The sequence below is a fragment of the Gossypium arboreum genome, chromosome 3 (genome assembly GCF_025698485.1).
Source record: "Gossypium arboreum isolate Shixiya-1 chromosome 3, ASM2569848v2, whole genome shotgun sequence".
Taxonomy (NCBI): Eukaryota; Viridiplantae; Streptophyta; class Magnoliopsida; order Malvales; family Malvaceae; genus Gossypium; species Gossypium arboreum.
This window is the reverse complement of record NC_069072.1, coordinates 76994528-77012756: the sequence shown is the minus strand read 5'-3', so window position 1 is coordinate 77012756 and position 18229 is coordinate 76994528. Positions and strand designations below refer to the sequence as shown.

The window sequence follows — 18229 nt, the reverse complement described above, 5'->3', positions numbered from 1 at the left end:
TTATAATGAACATGGAAAATCCCTAATATTTGGTAAAATTATGAAATTACCCTTATATTATGAAAATAACTGTTTTGCCCCTAGATAAAAATGACCGTTATACCCTTAGGATTTAATTATGAATTTGGTACATGGGATTTGATATACATGATTGATATGATATGCACATGATGTATGATATGCACATGATGTATTCATAATGCATTGGGTTGGGATTATATGGATGGAGGAAGTGCAAAAAGGGCTATGCCCTAGTTTACCGAAAAGGGCTTTTGCCCTAGTTTATTAAAAGGGCTTTTGCCCCAGTTTATCAAAAGCGCTTTGCCCCAGTTATTAAAAGAGGCTAGGCCTCCAGTTATATGATAAAGCAGCTATACTGCCAGTGGAGAGTTTTGGTTGGGTGGGTTGAGTTATTCCCCACATGGAGAGCTTGGTTGGTACGGGTGGAGAGTAGCGGATGGTGGGTCGAGTAGTCTCCCCAAATGGGCTTGCATTCTTTCATTGACATTACATGTGATATTGAAATGGGCCTATGGGCCATGCTGTTTACACTAAAGGCTTCGGCCCAGTAGTATGAAGTATGAAAAGGCTTCGGCCCAGTGTTATGAAATATGAAATATGAAAAGACTTCGGCCCAGTATATGCTGAGATGGAAATTGGGCTTAGGCCCAGCAGGCTGATATTGTTTTGGGCTCTGAAAGGGGATTGCTGCACACTGAGTTTCCAAACTCACCCCTTTTCCCTAACCTTGCAGGTGGGCCTTGATATGGGGACTTGGAGCCGGAGGGGATTCAGAGTGGCCACGGTGATCGCTTTTGGGCTTTTAAAATAAATGACTGGTTTCTTTAGGTTACTTCATTTATTATTTATTTTTGGATTGTAATAAGGCCATTTTAACTTTATTTTTCTGGGTTTATTTTATTTTTTTTTCTTTTTTATAACTTTAAACTGGTTGATAATAATGCAAATGGGCTAGACTTAGGACGCATTTTTAAAACGATACTTGTTTTCAAAATAACATGACGTCACGATTAATCGATTTATCAAAGAAATTTCAACTCATTGTAACCAAGTGTATCCAATCGAAGAGCTTGGTACTTAAGCAGCCTTCATGGCTCACCTCCTCTGTTACAGATTCCTACCTGGTGCCCAGCTTCCATTCACTTTGTTAGCTCAACAAAAGTCGATTTATAAAACACTAAAATGAAACATGGATTTTTAACTTCAATGTGGCACGTCAGATTCGGCCATAACGTCTGGGCCGGGTTTGGGGTGTTACAAAGTATGTTTGAATGAGTTTAATTTTAATATGTTTAGATCAAGAACCAAAGAAATCAGGTTTGGATCGGGGAAAATCAGAAGTCGTCGACTAGCTGCCCTGCTCCGTTCTATAACGTTCGAGGTAAGTTTATAGGCAAATAAACATGTTTAACTGTAGTTTAATAATAAATATGTATGCTAGAACGAAATGTATGAAGCTATATATACTATGGCCGAATATGAATAAGCCTGGTTACCACATTCCAAGTTCGTCTTACTCCGAAAGCCCCGTATGAACCTTAGGAATAGTTAGGATACAAATGTCATGACATAGGATTCCAATATATGTGTGCGAGTAAGACCATGGCATCGATATATGATTCCGATATATGTGTACGAGTAAGACCCTGTCTGGGACAATGGCATCGATATGTGATTACATGTAACACCACGTCTAGGATGTTGGCATTGAACGATACATGTGTGATTATTTGACTGTCCTACCCAATTCCAAATGGTTCATTTGACATCGATAAGTGGGGAACAAATATGTAAAATTAGTTAAGGGACTAGGTATGTATTAGTTTAGTATTTATTTGCAACAAGGTAAGTGAGTGTTATGAAATTAATTACAAGTATATGTGTGAATATGTCATGTGTAATCGGCCCTATGGACAAGAAGTATGATCCTCGTTGGTGTGATTTTATCTTTGCATATATATGTATAATGACCTTGCATATTCGGTTATTTAGTTAATGTGTGTATATAAATTTTATCTTGATTTAAAAGCTTGTTTATACAAAGGTATGTGTATTAGGTTTTAAGATGATAATTTGGCTTTGAAAATTGAATAATAATTTGATGACTTAGCCTTGAGAAAATTCGGCCAAGGTAATAAATATTTGTGTTCAGGTATATTATTATTGAAGTTGAAAGTTGAAAATAAGCTTGATAATGATATTGTTATTTGGTTGGTTAAAATAAGTTGATTATATTATCGGTTTGTTGTTTGCTTATGACTTACTAAGCTTAAATAGCTTATTGTGTGTGTATTTGTCTTTGTTTTATAGATTTTGGAATCAAGTTACAAGCTCGGGGGTCGTCAGCAAAGCTCATCACACTAACTACTATTTTGGTACCTTTATAAGTTAAATTCGAATTATGGCATGTATAGGCTGAAGTGTGTTTTTTTTTAAATGATGAATTTTGGTTATGTATAAAGCCATGCAAAAATGGCTTAATAATCTTTATGTTTAAAGTTGGTTATATTGCTTATGGTTTAAGTACGTTTTAGTTAAAATGTTGTGTGCCTTGAATGCATGGTATTGTGGTAGGTATTATATACTTGAAAGGATGATGAATTTGGATATTCATGAGCATGCTTCGGATATGGTCATGTTTGAGAGAAAAGTTCATGTGAATTATGCATTAGTTAAATGTGTGAATAATATTTATGAAATGTGCCTTATTGTGCATTACAGTGGGTTAGGACTTGGATATGGTATGAATATATTGACCGTAATATATACATAGGTATACTCGATGGTTTTGATTATGATTTTTGTTAAGTTAAAGTATATGATCATTCGGTTGATGTGTTTAAATAAGGTATAATTATGTAGTTTGGCTTTAAAAATCAATTAGTTATAATCAAATGTGAGGTAAATATGTTTTGATATGATATTACATGGTATATAAGATTCATGTTTTAAACAGGTCTAAATGTGGTTAATGACTTATCCTTATGAAATAGGATTTGCAATGTAAATTATTTTGACAATTATTTGGATAATGTATATGCATGATCGGTTATAAGACAAGATTGAATGAGATGGTTATGACCAACTTGATAATTGGTATATGTTTATATAGCTATTTATGCATATAATGAATTGACTTAACTGTGATATAGTACTTGTTCATATTGATATATTTTGGGTATATAATGTGGTTTTGAAATATGCATGTACATGATCCTAGGAAGCATATATATGTAATATGTTTTTAAATTTGTATTTCGGTAAGGGTAAACCGTGTTAACCGAATAAAGGAAAGGTGAATATGATTATGTATTGGACTGAAATGGTGCATTATTGTAACATTCTGGTTGGTTTACTTGAGTAGTTCATATGTTTGAGTTGGAGATTTAATTATAAATTTGTATTCATGAATTGTAAATGTTGTAAATTGGCGAACAAATGCTATTATGCAATATTTTATTTTATGAAATGAAATGATGTGTATTTGGTTGCATAAGACATGCGCGTAACATTTACATGGTTTTAAGATATTTTTCATTAGCATTATTCAAAGGTCATAAAAGTTAAGATATACATATTTATAAGTTTGTAAATCAAAATATGTTCTTGTTTAGAAGTTTAATGCTTAATATTCACATGTTTTTGTTGGCATTGTTGTGTACAAAACTCTAGGATCATTTGCAATATTTAATCTAAGTATGATAATTTCGTTATACAATTTTTTTACTAGATAATTAATATTTGAATTTGATCTGAGTTATATTTTGATCGGTAATACCTTGTAACACTATTTCGGCGACGGATGTGAGTTAGGGGTGTTACATTCTCAATTATGTGCCCTAATTGGGTACCCCTGGAAATGAATTGACGAATTATATTAGTGTACACTAAAGTGTACTATATGAGCTTATACATTTATATTTCAAATAAATTCAATAGGTAAAGTTCTGACATAGCTAAACTGAACTTGAAATGATTTGTCATTAAAGTGTACATGTAATATGGAATAATGATATGGAAAGCATATGTATATGAAAGACATTAAATGATGGGCTCATCCATGTTCTTGCTATTATGTGAATTACTTGACTAACATGATAGGTGAAGTTGTGTTTTAGGCTATAAGCCAAATTGCTTGGATGCATTATTGTATGGTTATCTTAAATGTAAATATATGGTAAGTTAAATTCCTGTTATACGAAATTATAAAGCATTAAATGCTTACTAGGTTTTCTTTTCTCTGTTTTATAGTGCTCGAAAGCTCTTAAAGGTTAGAGATCAGTCGGAGTATCATCACACTATCCTCCAGCTTGTTTTGGTATAAATAGAAAAATTATTTTGATATAATGGCATGTATAAGCTAATTTTACCAATGATGATAAGTAAATGGATGTTTGTAATCTAGCCATTGGAATGGCTAGTAATGGTATATTTTGGTATGATAATATAAAGTTATATCATGTTTCATACATACATGTATAAGGTATGGTTAGATTGAATTAGGGTAATATATATATATATATATATATTCTTGCAAAAAGGTAGGTTTGACTATATGAATGTATGTAATGTTATACTATACATATTAATGATGTTTGCTTAGTTTCATGCTTGAAATTGGTTGGTATATATGTACAAATATTGTTGTAGGTTATTGGAAAATTTGAGTGAGAAATAAGGTTAGGAATTGACCCTGTTTTGTCCACACAGGTAGACATACGGGCATGTGTCTTGACCGTGTGTGACACACGACCTGACACATAGGCATGTGGTTTGGCCATGTGTCCCCTGCATCCTAAAATTGAGAAACAAAATGCTCAGAATTGGGTACACGGGCGAAGACACAGGCTTGTGTCTCAGCCGTGTGAGATACACGGTCTAGAACCCAAGCGTGTATCTTGACCGTGTGAAACCTGCACCTAATTTGTGAAAATTAAATAGACCACACGGCCTAGCACACGGGCGTGTGGAAAGCCATGTGGCATAAGTCAGAGAGTTACATGGGTAAGGACACGGGCTGGAACACGGTGGTGTACCTCACATCGAATGGCCACACAGCCTGAGACATGGGCATGTCATCTAGCTATGTGAGCTACATGACCTACTCACACGGGTGTGTGACCTCTGTATATAAGAAAAAGTTTTAAATTTTCTGAAAAATTCTTTGAGATCTCAGTTTAGTCCCGACATGTTTCTAAAGCTTAAATTGGGCCTCGAAGGTCCATTCAAGAGACTGTATGATTATTTTTAGATATGAATAGTAAATGGCAGGAAATGTTTGCAATTGTTTTGTAAATTTTAGTAATGCTTTGTAACCCTGTTCTGGCGATGGATACAGGTCAGGGGTGTTATATTGAGGAAGTGTTTTTAACATTGAGTTTGTCGAATAGGAAAATGATGACCGACTCATATATGATAAAGCAATGCAAAGTGCTGATTCGAAGCTCTAGGAAATAGCTATGAAAGCTAAGATGGACTCTATGTAGTCCAACTTAGTGTGGGGACTTGTAGAATTACCGGAAGGGGTAAAACCCATAGGGTGTTAGTGGATCTACAAGAGGAAAAGAAATATGGATGGATAAGTGGAAATGTAAAAGCTTGTTTTTAGTAAAATCAGAACAGTAGTTTTGGGACTACAAATCTGAGGTCAAAATATTTATTTTATTATTATTTTAATTTTTACAGCATGAGAGTATGATTGTGTGAAATTTTCGTTAAGAAATTTTATCGTTTGAATGCTTAATTTGATAAAAAGGACTAAATCGAGTAAAGTGTAAAACTTTAGTTTTAATAGTTAAAGGTATTAAATACCTGTGAAATTAAATAGTGGAGGCCCTTATGTTGTAATTAGACCATGGTTAATGTAAGTGGACAACGATGGACATGTATAAATGAATTTTAATGTTTTTATTGAAGGATAATTTAGTAATTTATGTAATTAAGTTAATAAAATAAAACAAATACAATTTTTGGTGCTTTCATCTTCTTCTAGCCGAAACTAAAAGAAAAACACCAATTTTGTGCTTTTGAAGGTACGGCCTTGTCTTCTTGAGCATGTAAGTCCATTTTTGTTCAGTTTTTAATGATTTTTATGTTTTTGTGATTGTTGCAACTAGGTCTAACTAGCCCAGGGACTAGTTTGCAAAATTTTTAAAGATTTTAGATGTTTTTATTGATGAATACATGAGTATTTTGATGTTTAATGATAGATTATGAATGTTTGATGATATTTATACAAGTTTTGTTAAGTGATTTTTAGTGAAAATGCAAATTCGGGATTAAATTGTGAAATATAGAAACTTTGTGGTTAAAATGTAAAATAAATGAAAAATATGTGTTGCTAGGGACATAATAGTAATTCGGCTAGCATGGGTTGTGGTTAAATTGCATGAATTTGTGTTTTTTTTGAAAAAAAGACTAAATTGTAAAAGATGTAAAACTTTAGGGGCAATTGTGTAAAAATGCCTTAAAGTGAATTTTGGACTAAATTGAATAGAGAAATGATTAAATAAGTTAATTTTGATTACATATAGATAAAAAAAAGTGAAACTCGGATCTAGATCGAGGGAAAAACAAAGTTCTCGACTAATCGACCAATTTAGCTGTTTTTGCATCCGAGGTAAGTTCGTATGTAATAAGCATTATTATAATTATGTTTTATATGCTTTGATATTGCATAAACTGTGAATACGAGACTTCGGACATGTTCGAAAATGATTCAACGACGATTCGACATTCAAAATCACGGTTGAACCTTAGGAATAGATTTGGATACTAGTGGCATGTCATTAGGGAATTCTTGTGATTATATGATCCGGGTACTGGTCCTGTACGTCTTATAGGTGGCTCAGTATACCGGCATGTGTTGCGATTACTTAACAGCTTGTGTGAGCAGTATATGTGATATGAGATTGAGATAGCTTTGGCTATATATGTGGCACTTCAGGTGCGAGTTCCCATGTGTCCGATAGTATTCCGAATGGTTTAACGGGTAAATGGAAGACGTGATTGTGTATGAGATTGATACGAGATGGTACAGGTATGTTGTAACAACCCGATTTTAGCTAAAACGGAACAGTGGTTTTGAAACCACAAATATGAGGTTGTAAAATTATTTTAATATTATTTTTTATATTTACATCATGTTATTATATATGTGTGAAAATTTAGTGAGCTAATTTTGTCGTTTAATAGCTCAATTTGAGAAAAAAGACTAAATCGCGTAAAATGCAAAAGTTACATTCTATATGATAAAGGTGTTTATTTGTTATGGCTTATTAAATGTGAGGTCCTTATGATGTAATTAGACCATGATTAGTGGAATTTGACATAGATGACCTTATACTTAATGATTTAAATGTTTATGAACCAAGGTTAATTTAGTAGTTTGTAACTTATGTATAATAAAACAAAACAAAAATTAAAATGGTGGTCATCTTCTTTAATCCTCAACCGAAACTAGAAAAGAAAATAAGGGTTTGGAAGCTTTCATGCATTCGACACTTACATAGCTTGATTGAGGTATGGTTTTAGCTTGATTTTTTTATGACTTTTACGTTTTTGTGATCGTTGCTTTGAGTACTAGCTAGCCCGTACCCTAATTTCTGAATTTGTTGATCAATTTGTAAGTTTCCATTGATGAATGCTTAAGCTTTTGAATGATTGTTGATGAATTTTGAAAGCTTGATGATAGATATTAAAGTTTTGTTAAGTGATCTTTTGACAAAAAATGTCAAATAAGGATTAAATTGTGAAATTTGCAAATTGAAGGGTTGAAATGTGAAATAGATGAATTTTTTGGGCTGCTAGGGACCTATATGAAATTCGGCTAGGCCTGGGTTTAAAGAAATTTCATGAATTTTGTGTATTTGTGAAATAGGGACTAAATTAAATAAATGTGGAACTTTAATGGCTAAAGTGTAAAAATGCCCAAATATGTGTTTGTGGATTAAATTGAAAGTGTTGTTGAATAAAAGAGTTGATTTTGAATTTATATAGATCGAGAAAGAAAGGAATCAGATTTAGATCGAGGAAAATCGAAGGTTATCGAGTAATTGATCTGATTTGTCAATTTCGAGTACGAGGTAAGTTCGTAGGTGTTAATTTCATTATAAATGAATTTTATATGCTTTGATATTGCATAAAATGTGTTTATGAGATTGTGGATAATATTTGAATTGTGAATACAACTATATGGAAGTGCTCGATGATGAAATCGATAAGCGAAACTTCCCAGTTGAACCTTAAGTACATTTATGATGATAATGAAATGTCATTAAGTTAATGTATTAGCTTCGGGCCATGATATAGGCTCTTCGGGTGCAAATAATACCTTGATTTGGCTACAGGACATGATATATGTATTTTGAGAGGAGCTACCTTGATATGGCTACGGGCCATGGTATAGGTATTCCAGGATAAGTTACCTTGATTTGGCTACGGGCCATGGTATAGGTACTTATCGATTGTGATTCTTGAGTATCCGATTTCTATCCCTAATAGTTCACGGAAAAATGAATGTCGTGGTTGAGAAAGAGGTTAGTACGAGTTGATACGGGTATGTACGAAACCTATTCAAGTACTACATTGAGAAAGTTTAATGAAATGGTATTTAATCATGTTTGAGACATGAATAAGGTTTGTATTAATGTAACATTGATTTGGTAATGTGCAAATGGTTGAATTACATTATTTGATGAATTGAATTGCTTAACTATGAGCTTACGAAGCTATGAAGCTTACTGTGTGTTATTTGTCTATGTTTTACAGATAATCAAAGCTAGCTTAGACTCGGGGATTATCAAGAAATGTCGTCACACTATCGATCAATTGTTGGTACTTTTGAAGCTTGTATGTATGGTATATGGCATGTATAGGTTAGAGTCATTTTGGTATGATGTTAACCAGTATGATGTTAACCATTTATGTTGGCTTAAGTTATGTGCTTGATAAGTGATATACGTGATGCATATAATGCCTTATATGTTGGCTTGATTTGGTATAGTAGTATATGGAATTTAGTACTTGAATTGGTTGATGATATATATATATCTTGATATGTGATTGATTTGGCATGTTTTTGGTTGCCTAAAAATGTATTGAAATGGTGCTATTTTTGTTGATTTGTATGCTTGTGGAAAGGGTGGCAAATTGGCTTTACAAATGGCCTATTTTTGTCCACTTGGGCAGAGACACGGGCGTGTGTCTCAGCCGTGTGCAACACACGGTCACGTTACACAGCCATGTTCCTCTTGGGGTAGCCCTACGAATTAAGTTATATACCCTACAGTTTTGACACGGTCTGAACACACGAGCATGTCTACTGGCCGTGTGTGTCAAACGGACTCACACACAGGCGTCTGACTGATCATGTGACATAAGTCAGTATACCCCCTAAATGGCACATAGCCTAGCACACGGGCATGTGTGGCCATTTCGAAGGGTACACGGGCTAGACACATGGGCGTGTGGTTGGCTGTGTGACCCAAGTCAGTAACCTTCCTAGTTTTCCCATAGCCATGGCACACGAGCATGTCTTTGGCCGTGTGATACAAGTCAGTATGTATGCCCTATTTTCACATGGCCTACACCACGGGCGTGTCTTGTGATCTGTGAGGCACACGGCCTATTCACACAGGCGTGTGACCTATAATTTCATGAAATTTTTCTAAGTGTTTGGAAATTCTTATATGTGATCGGTTTAGTTCTGAACCACTCTTAAGCATGTTTTAAGGTCTCGTAGACCTATTTAAGGGACTTTGTGTATGTGAATGAATGATATGTGATATTAAATGTTTGATAAATGTTATATTGTTCGGTAATACCTCGTAACCTTATTCCAGCAATGGATATGGGTTATGGGTGTTACATATGTACATGAACCGTAGAAGCTTAAATCGAAAAAGTTGTGAAGTTCATATATAAGATTATGATTGAAAGTGTAAAAGGTTTGTTAGTTAAATGAATTACATGTTGATATGTTCAAATTGATGATTGTATATTCATGTTAAGATTAAGTTTATTTCATACGAGCTTAGTAAGCTATAAAGCTTACTTTGTTTATTTTTCCATGTTTTATAGTGACTTCAAAGCTAGCTCGAATTCAGAGATCATCGGAGATTACGTCACACTATCCAACTATCACTCCAGTACTTTTGAGCTTATGTTTTGGTCATATGGAATGTATAGGATTATGGTCATTTTGGTTATGAGTTGATAGACACTTGAATTGGCTTGTAAATATTTATATTTTGGTTTGTATATATAGCCATGAGTGGTGACTTATTTTGGGTTATTTTGGTATGTTTGAATCATGTATATAAATGTGGTTATGTTTTAGTGAAATGTGTTGGAGGATGATTGTGTGATGCTTGGTAATAATAGGTATTATAAGTGTTAAATGGTTGAGTTGTGGATATTTGTATGCTTGTGAAATTAGGCTAAACAATGCATATATGAGTTTGGTCATTTTTGATGTTTGGGTAAGAGAAATTTGGTATGAATTGGATGGCATATTGGGATATTATGTGTCTTGTATATTGTTGGTATTGAAATGGTATAATGATGTTTGATTGAGGTTGATTGAATGCCTATTATATGCTATGCTTTGTGCCATTTGAGTTTGGTGTAGGTGTGCACAAGTTGGGTGGCAATTTGGCTTGGTAAATAGTCTATTTTTGTCCACACAAGCAGAGACCGGACGTAGAAACAATGCTTACACGCTCTGGATTCAATTGTAACAGAGATAATATATTTTCCAAATATATATATATAAAACAAAACAACATCCAGTTGAAACAAAAGAATAATCTCACGTAAATTTTCACCTTCAACTTTTATTCCAAACATAATAGAATAGAACCCCAAAGAGAGAGAGAGATAAGATATGCTAATCATCAACCAACTAGACCAACAGTGCTTTCATCTAACATTATAATCAGCTAGCATTCTCATATGATAAGAATTTCATCAGAAAACGAACAATTACATATATCTATGAGGATAAGTGAATATATAAAGTACCCATAAGAGATCATTATATTCTATTCAATTACAACTGTTACACTCAGACATCTTTACGATTCAAATATCATTTCTCTGACTAATTCTATCATCACTAATCCCGTATTATTCCATTCACTAACGAAAATCAATCTGGAAGAAATTCCAGCAAATATATACCTTAGACATCATACCTGAATGAGTTGATTAGCCAAGGTTAACTTTTTCTTTAACTGTGACATTTCGAAATCCGAATGATCTTTAGAATAACCTGACATCTTTTCCAAAACTGTATTCACTTGCCAAACTATTCTCAACTCTGACCACATTATTAGTCATTCTGCTACTGAACTCTTTAGTCTCTCACTTGTGAGCTCATTTAACATAAATCTTGTGAAATTTCGTCACAAAATACCACATTGGTAGGGGGTGAGGTTGTAAAGCCTCTAACTCGGCTCTCATATATACACACATGTGACTTAACATTCATCATTATCATAATATCATTATAGTTATATAATTCACTTCAGGCAAATTAACATGCATATTTATGCTACACGAACTTTCCGATTATCTTATTCAAACAAATGTACATATATATACATTCTATAACTTTTGAGTAAATTTACTTATCGCATTCACTTAATTAAACAAGTTAGGCACATAACATCATATGAATGACAAACAAACACGGATGAGCTTCTCACAATATAAACTTTTATTTTGTTTCATAAAATTTCCATAATCCATCGAAACACAATGTTCAACTGGAACAATGACAATTTACCCATATTTCTCAACTTATGGTTATTTCATTTTGTACATCATCACATGCATATCATGAACTCTTATTCATACCTTTCCAGGTTTCAACTTATCACAAACACATTTTCAAATATCATAGTACCACTTTCAACATTTTCGAAAGTAGCTCTGTTAGAAAGCATCTCTGTCTCAACAAAACAATTTCATCAGAGTCGGGAGATATCACACTATCACAAGTAGTAATATGGCATCTATAGCTAGACTCTCACACATGCTAGGTTAGTCCAAGAATCGAATAAACCATAGCTTTGATACCACTAAATATAACACTCCATATCCATATTCGACGCTGGAACAGGGTACGAGGCATTATTGGACTTATACACGAGCAATCATACAAAATTGAGACGTAAATTTTCCTTTCAAAATTAAAAATTTTCACATTCATTCATGTCGTCCCTAAAATGAACCTATGAGGCCCAAAACATGCTTTGGAAGTGATTCAGGACTAAACCGTGAACTTTAGAAAGTTTTACGACACTTAGAGATTTTTTCTAAAACAAGGGTCACATGCTCGTGTGGCTTGGGACACACCCGTTTGGGCAGACCGTGTGGTCACACACGCCCGTGTCCCTAACCTGTGTAACTCTCTGTTTGTCACCCAAGGACAAATTGAAGTCACACGGCCAAGACACATGGCTGAGACACACGGTCGTGTCTCATGCTCGTGTGCTCAATACTGAGCATTATATTTTGCAACAATTTAGGTGCAGGGGACACATGGCCAGATCACACGCCCATAGGGCTGAAAATAATAAGGCTATTTACCAAGCCATTTTCCACCTTTATTCACACACATTTACCCCAATTCAAAGGCACAAAATAATACATACTTAGGCAACCAAAACATCCATATTCATGGTTAAAACATATCAACTTTATATCTTTATCTAACATATTCACTACATTTATTAAGCCCTAAATCAAACATACAAATCTCACATTCATTAGGATTCATTCAATTACTATCTAGTTACCAAATTATACTCATATTTCTTATCTCATCAATAGGTCACAATTCCAAACATTACACAATCATGCCATAAATCATATTTCCAAATATTTCACATTCACCAAGTATACCATGATCATATCACCATAGATATTGACACATATATGAATATACTTAGGCTTACAACCATTTTGCCACTATAAGCCAACTTACATGGCCAAATAGCAAAACAAGCATTTGACGATTACAAGCCATTACATTGGCTAAAATCATATGACACATATAACAAAATGACCAAGTCCCTATACATGCCATAACTCAAAATACTTGAATTCATCGATACCCAAAATGATAGTTTGATAGTGTGATAGGATCTCCATCGATCTCCAACCTGAGCTAGCTTGACAACACTATAAAACATGGGAAAGGAAAGGGGTAAGCTATATTGCTTAGTAAGTCCGTATGAACATAGTAAGCAACTCTTACCAATCATTTACCAAATCCAATGATTTAAGCATAAGATAATATAAATGGCATTAAAACTCGTCGTTATAAATTATTCAGTCACATTGTTTGTTCTATCAATTTGGAAGCATAATTTAACATGTCTTGACATTAGCCTAACTACCGTAATCTCTTCATTATAACATATTACCACAATCAACCAATCATTTCAAACCTAAAAATAAACATGCGCATTAATTATGAGTATTCACCTTTCAAGCATATATTTTAACATCTTTCAATTGTTTAAAACTCATATTTTCCCATAATCATTTTAATAGGAAATTTTGCCAATCTTTCCTTTTTCTCATAACTAATAAATCACAATTTGTACAAATAAAACAATTTATATCATAACTCAATTTGGCCTGGAAACCAATTACACGATCGCCAACCGAATTCACCATGTATTTTGTACATCACAAGTATAGACCAATAATCACAATGCTTTCACAAAAAACATTCTCATGGAAACTATGAACTCACAATATCATGAAGTCCATGCTCATAAATTTTAATGTACATACCTATACTAATTCGTAATATTTACATGCTCTTTCTCTTTTTTGACATACCCGTTGAATTTCCCGTTGAACCACTTGGAATACTAAAGGATACCTCGTACACATAATACCTTACATGTAATCTCGTATTGATGCCAATAGGCCAACTATGGCCTTACACGAAGTCTCATATCGATGCCATATCCCAGATATGGTCTTACACGTAATCTCAGTAACCCTATTGTCATGACATTTGTATCCTATCTATTCCTAAGGTTCAATCGGGATTTCAAACTTGTCGAACCTTTGTCGAATACGCCCAATGGTCAATCAAAATTCATAAAATAATAAAGCATTTAAACATAATTAAAATAATGCATTATTTACATACGAACTTACCTCAACATAAAAATGGCGAAAAGGATCTATTTGTCAAATACTCGTTTTCCCCCCGTTCTAATTTCGAACCTTGTTTTTCTTGATCTATAATATCACATTTAACTTATTTAATCATTATACTATTCAAATCAGCCCAAAATCACATTATGGCAAAAATGTAAAGTTTGACATTTTTACAATTTAGTCCCTAGGCTCATAAAACAAAATGTACTCAATTTCTTCAATACCCATGCCTAGCCGAACCTTATACATACTTATAGAAAGTCAAAATTTTCTTTTATTTTCACCTTAAAACCCATTTTATAACTTTTTACAAATAGGTCCTTTTAGGTATTTTCATAGAAAATCACTTAGCAAAAGTCGTTTATCAAACAACTAACATGCATTTTCTACCATTAAACATCAAAATACACAAATATCCATCATGTGTGAAATTTTAGACCTTGATTATTTCTTAAATTAGTGGTAGAAATAGATAGATCATGTTACGAAGATTTTAAAAACATAAGAATCATTAAAAACAGGGCTAGAACGGAATTACAATCGAGCTTGGAAGCTTGAAAAACCCTATCCATGGTTTTTTCTTGGTACATTCAGCCATGGAATAGAAGATGAGCAAAAATTGGCTTTTTAATTCATTTAATTACCAAATTACTAAAATACCCTTAATGAAAAACTTTAGAAACATACCTAAAAATGTCCATTTTTGTCCAACAACTTAACCAATGGTATAATTACCATTTAAGGACCTCAAATTTAAAATTTCATAGCAATTAGACACCTCTAGCATGTAGAACTCAACTTTTTCACTTTTTACAATTTAATCCTTTTGACTAAATTGAGTGCCCAAACGTCAAAATTTTCGAATGAAATTTTCACAAAATCATTCCATAAAATTGTAGACCATAAAAATATAAAGAAAATAAAATTTTCTAAGTTAGATTTGTGGTCCCGGAACTACTGTTCCGACTAGACCCAAAATTAGGCTGTTATAGAAACCTTCTCCGGTTGTCATACTCAAGTCAATTCATAAATTACTATCCATTGCGATGACTCTCGATTACAAGATCTGGCAAATGGATATGAAAACAATGTTTTTGTATAACTATCTTAAAGAGAGCATCTACATGATGCAATCCGCCTGATATATAGCTAAATGAAATGAGTATAAAGTTTGCAAACTGCTTAGATCCATATATGGACTTAAGCAAGCGTCCCGTTCATGGAATCAAAGATTTGATCAAGAAATTAAGACTTTTGGATTTGAGCAAAATGTAGATGAACTTTATGTTTATAAACGTTTAGGGGATGGAAAGGTGGTCTTTGTTATTCTAAATGTTGATGATATTTTACTCATTGGGAATGATGTAGGGACATTGTCATTGATTCAACTATGGTTAACCCAATAATTTAGCATGAAGGACTTGAGAGAAGCTAATTTTTTACTACGTATTTGAACCCTAAGGGGCAGAAAGAATAATGTGATAGCACTATCTCAGGCTTCATACATAGACAAAATATTGGAGCATTATGAAATGACCAATTCGAAGAAGGGAAATCAACCCTCCATACCAGGATTTCATCTCTCTTTAGAGGACTGTCCAAAGTCAATAGAAGAAATAGAGAACATGGGAAAGATTCCTTATGCTTCGGCAGTAGGAAGCTTTATGTATGCCATGCTATGCACATGCCCAGATATCTATTTTGCAGTTGGGTTGGTAAGTCGATATCAAACGAATCCAAGACCAAGGCACTGACAAGTAGTGAAGCATATACTCAAGTATTTACGGAGAATGCTCCTATAGGATATACTGATTCTAACTTCCAAATGTGTCGAGATTCAAAGAAATTAACATCGGGCTGTGTTTTTTCCTACGCTGATTTTATATTGATTCTATATAAATTGAATTCTCCTCTTTTCATGTTCGTAATCAAAGAGCTAGTGAGACTTCTTTCGTATACCACCAAATTTTGGTGAATCATTGGAGTCAAAATTATGACACGAATCTGGTAAAAAACAAAAGAAAAAAAAACCAACCTAATTCAACTCAAATTGAATCTAATCTTGAGTCACATAGATATAAGAACGCCTTACTATATTGTATGTATTTGTTGACACATCAGAGTTTGAAAAACAAAGATCTTTTCATAAGCATAATTTCATATGAATCTCATACATATATTAAAATAGCTAAATAGATATAAAATAAAATTTTCTATTTATTCTAAACCTATAATTTAGATTTTAGATTTAGAATAAATAGAATTTTGAATTAAATTTTTATTTCTAAAATTCTAGTAAATATTATATATTAGTTAGATATTAGAATTCCTTTTATTTAGAAAAATCAAATGAAGTGAAAAGCGAAAAAGCATTGTTTTGGATTTGAATAGTTTTATACTATATATTGTATAAATATATATTTATACTATTATTATACAAATTAGTATTATATCAAAATTAAATCCAAATAAGTGGAATGTAAATAAAATAGGATTAATTCCAATTAATAAATCTTAAAACGCAACATGGAAACACAAAAAACAAATGAAACTAGATGATTCGATCAAACTGAATTGTTGTTTTGACTAAACAAACAGTTTTGGATAACTTGACAATGAATTCTAGGTCGAAACGACTAATTCAATCTATTTTTCACATTCATAGGAGTTCGTCTATGTTTCTGCTTTATGAATATGATATTTTTTGGGCATTTCTAATAATATCAAGTGCTATTCCTATTTTGGCATTTCTAATTTCTGGAGTTTTAGCCCAGGTTAGAAAGGGTCCAAAAAAACTTTCTAGTTATGAATCGGGTATAGAACCAATAGGCGACGCTTGGCTACAATTTTGAATATGTTATTATATGTTTTCTCTAGTTTTTGTTGTTTTTGATGTTGAAACAGTTTTTCTTTATCCATGGGCAATGAGTTTCGATGTATTAGGGTACCCATATTCATAGAAGCTTTCATTTTAGTGCTTATCCTAATTGTTGGTTCAGTTTATGCATGGTGAAAAAGAACATTGGAATGGTCTTAGTTTCTGGATATTCAAATAATAAAAAGAAAAGAAAAAAGTAAAAATAATAATAACATTGAGTATGAATTCCATCGAATTTCCCTTACTTGATCGAACAACCCAAAATTAGTTATTTCAACTACATTAAATGATCTTTCAAATTGGTCAAGACTCTTCAGTTTATGGTCGCTTCTTTATTGTACCAGTTGTTGCTATATTGAATTTGCTTCATTAATAGGCTCACGCTTCGACTTTAATCATTATGGGCTGGTACCAAGATCAAGTCCTAAACAGGCATATCTAATTTTAGTTGCTGGAACAGTAACAATGAAAATACGCCCTCTTTAGTGAGATTATATGAAAAAATGCCTAAACCTAATTATGCTATTGCCATGGGCACATGGACAATTACAGGAGAGATGTTCAATACTGATTCTTATAGTACTGTTCAGGGGGTCGATAAGCTAATTCCTCTGTATGTCTATTTGTCGGGTTGTCCACCTAAACCTGAGGCAGTTATAGATGCTATAACAAAACTTCGTAAGAAAATATCTCGCAAAACCTATGAAGATCGAATTAGATCTCAACAGGGGGATCCATAGCTTCTATTCAAGAAGTTTGTATACTTGTGGATGATTTGACCAACCCTGCCCCTGCCACAACATTTGCACATTTAGATGCTACTACTGTACTATTAAAAGGATTAGTTGCCAAAGGTATTTATCCAGCAGTAGATCCTTTAGACTCGACGTCTACTATGCTCTAACCTCAAATCGTTGGTAAGGAACAATATGAAACTACGTAAAGGGTTAAGCAAACTTTAAAGTGTTACAAAGACTTCAAGACATTATAGGTATCTTTGGGTTAGACGAATTGTTTGAAGAGGATCGCTTAACCCTAGTAAGAGCATGAAAATTTTTTTGTTTCTTATAACCCTTTTTCGTAACGGAAGTATTTACCGATTCCCCGAGGAAATATATTGGTCTAACAGAAACAATTAGAGGA

At 33.1% G+C, this 18229-nt stretch overlaps 1 pseudogene; it reads left to right on the top strand.

The window, feature by feature from the left end:
• Positions 1–17235: 17235 nt before the first annotated feature.
• On the top strand, positions 17236–17826 carry LOC128290575 (NAD(P)H-quinone oxidoreductase subunit K, chloroplastic-like; annotated as a pseudogene).
• The last annotated feature ends 403 nt before the right edge of the window (positions 17827–18229 follow it).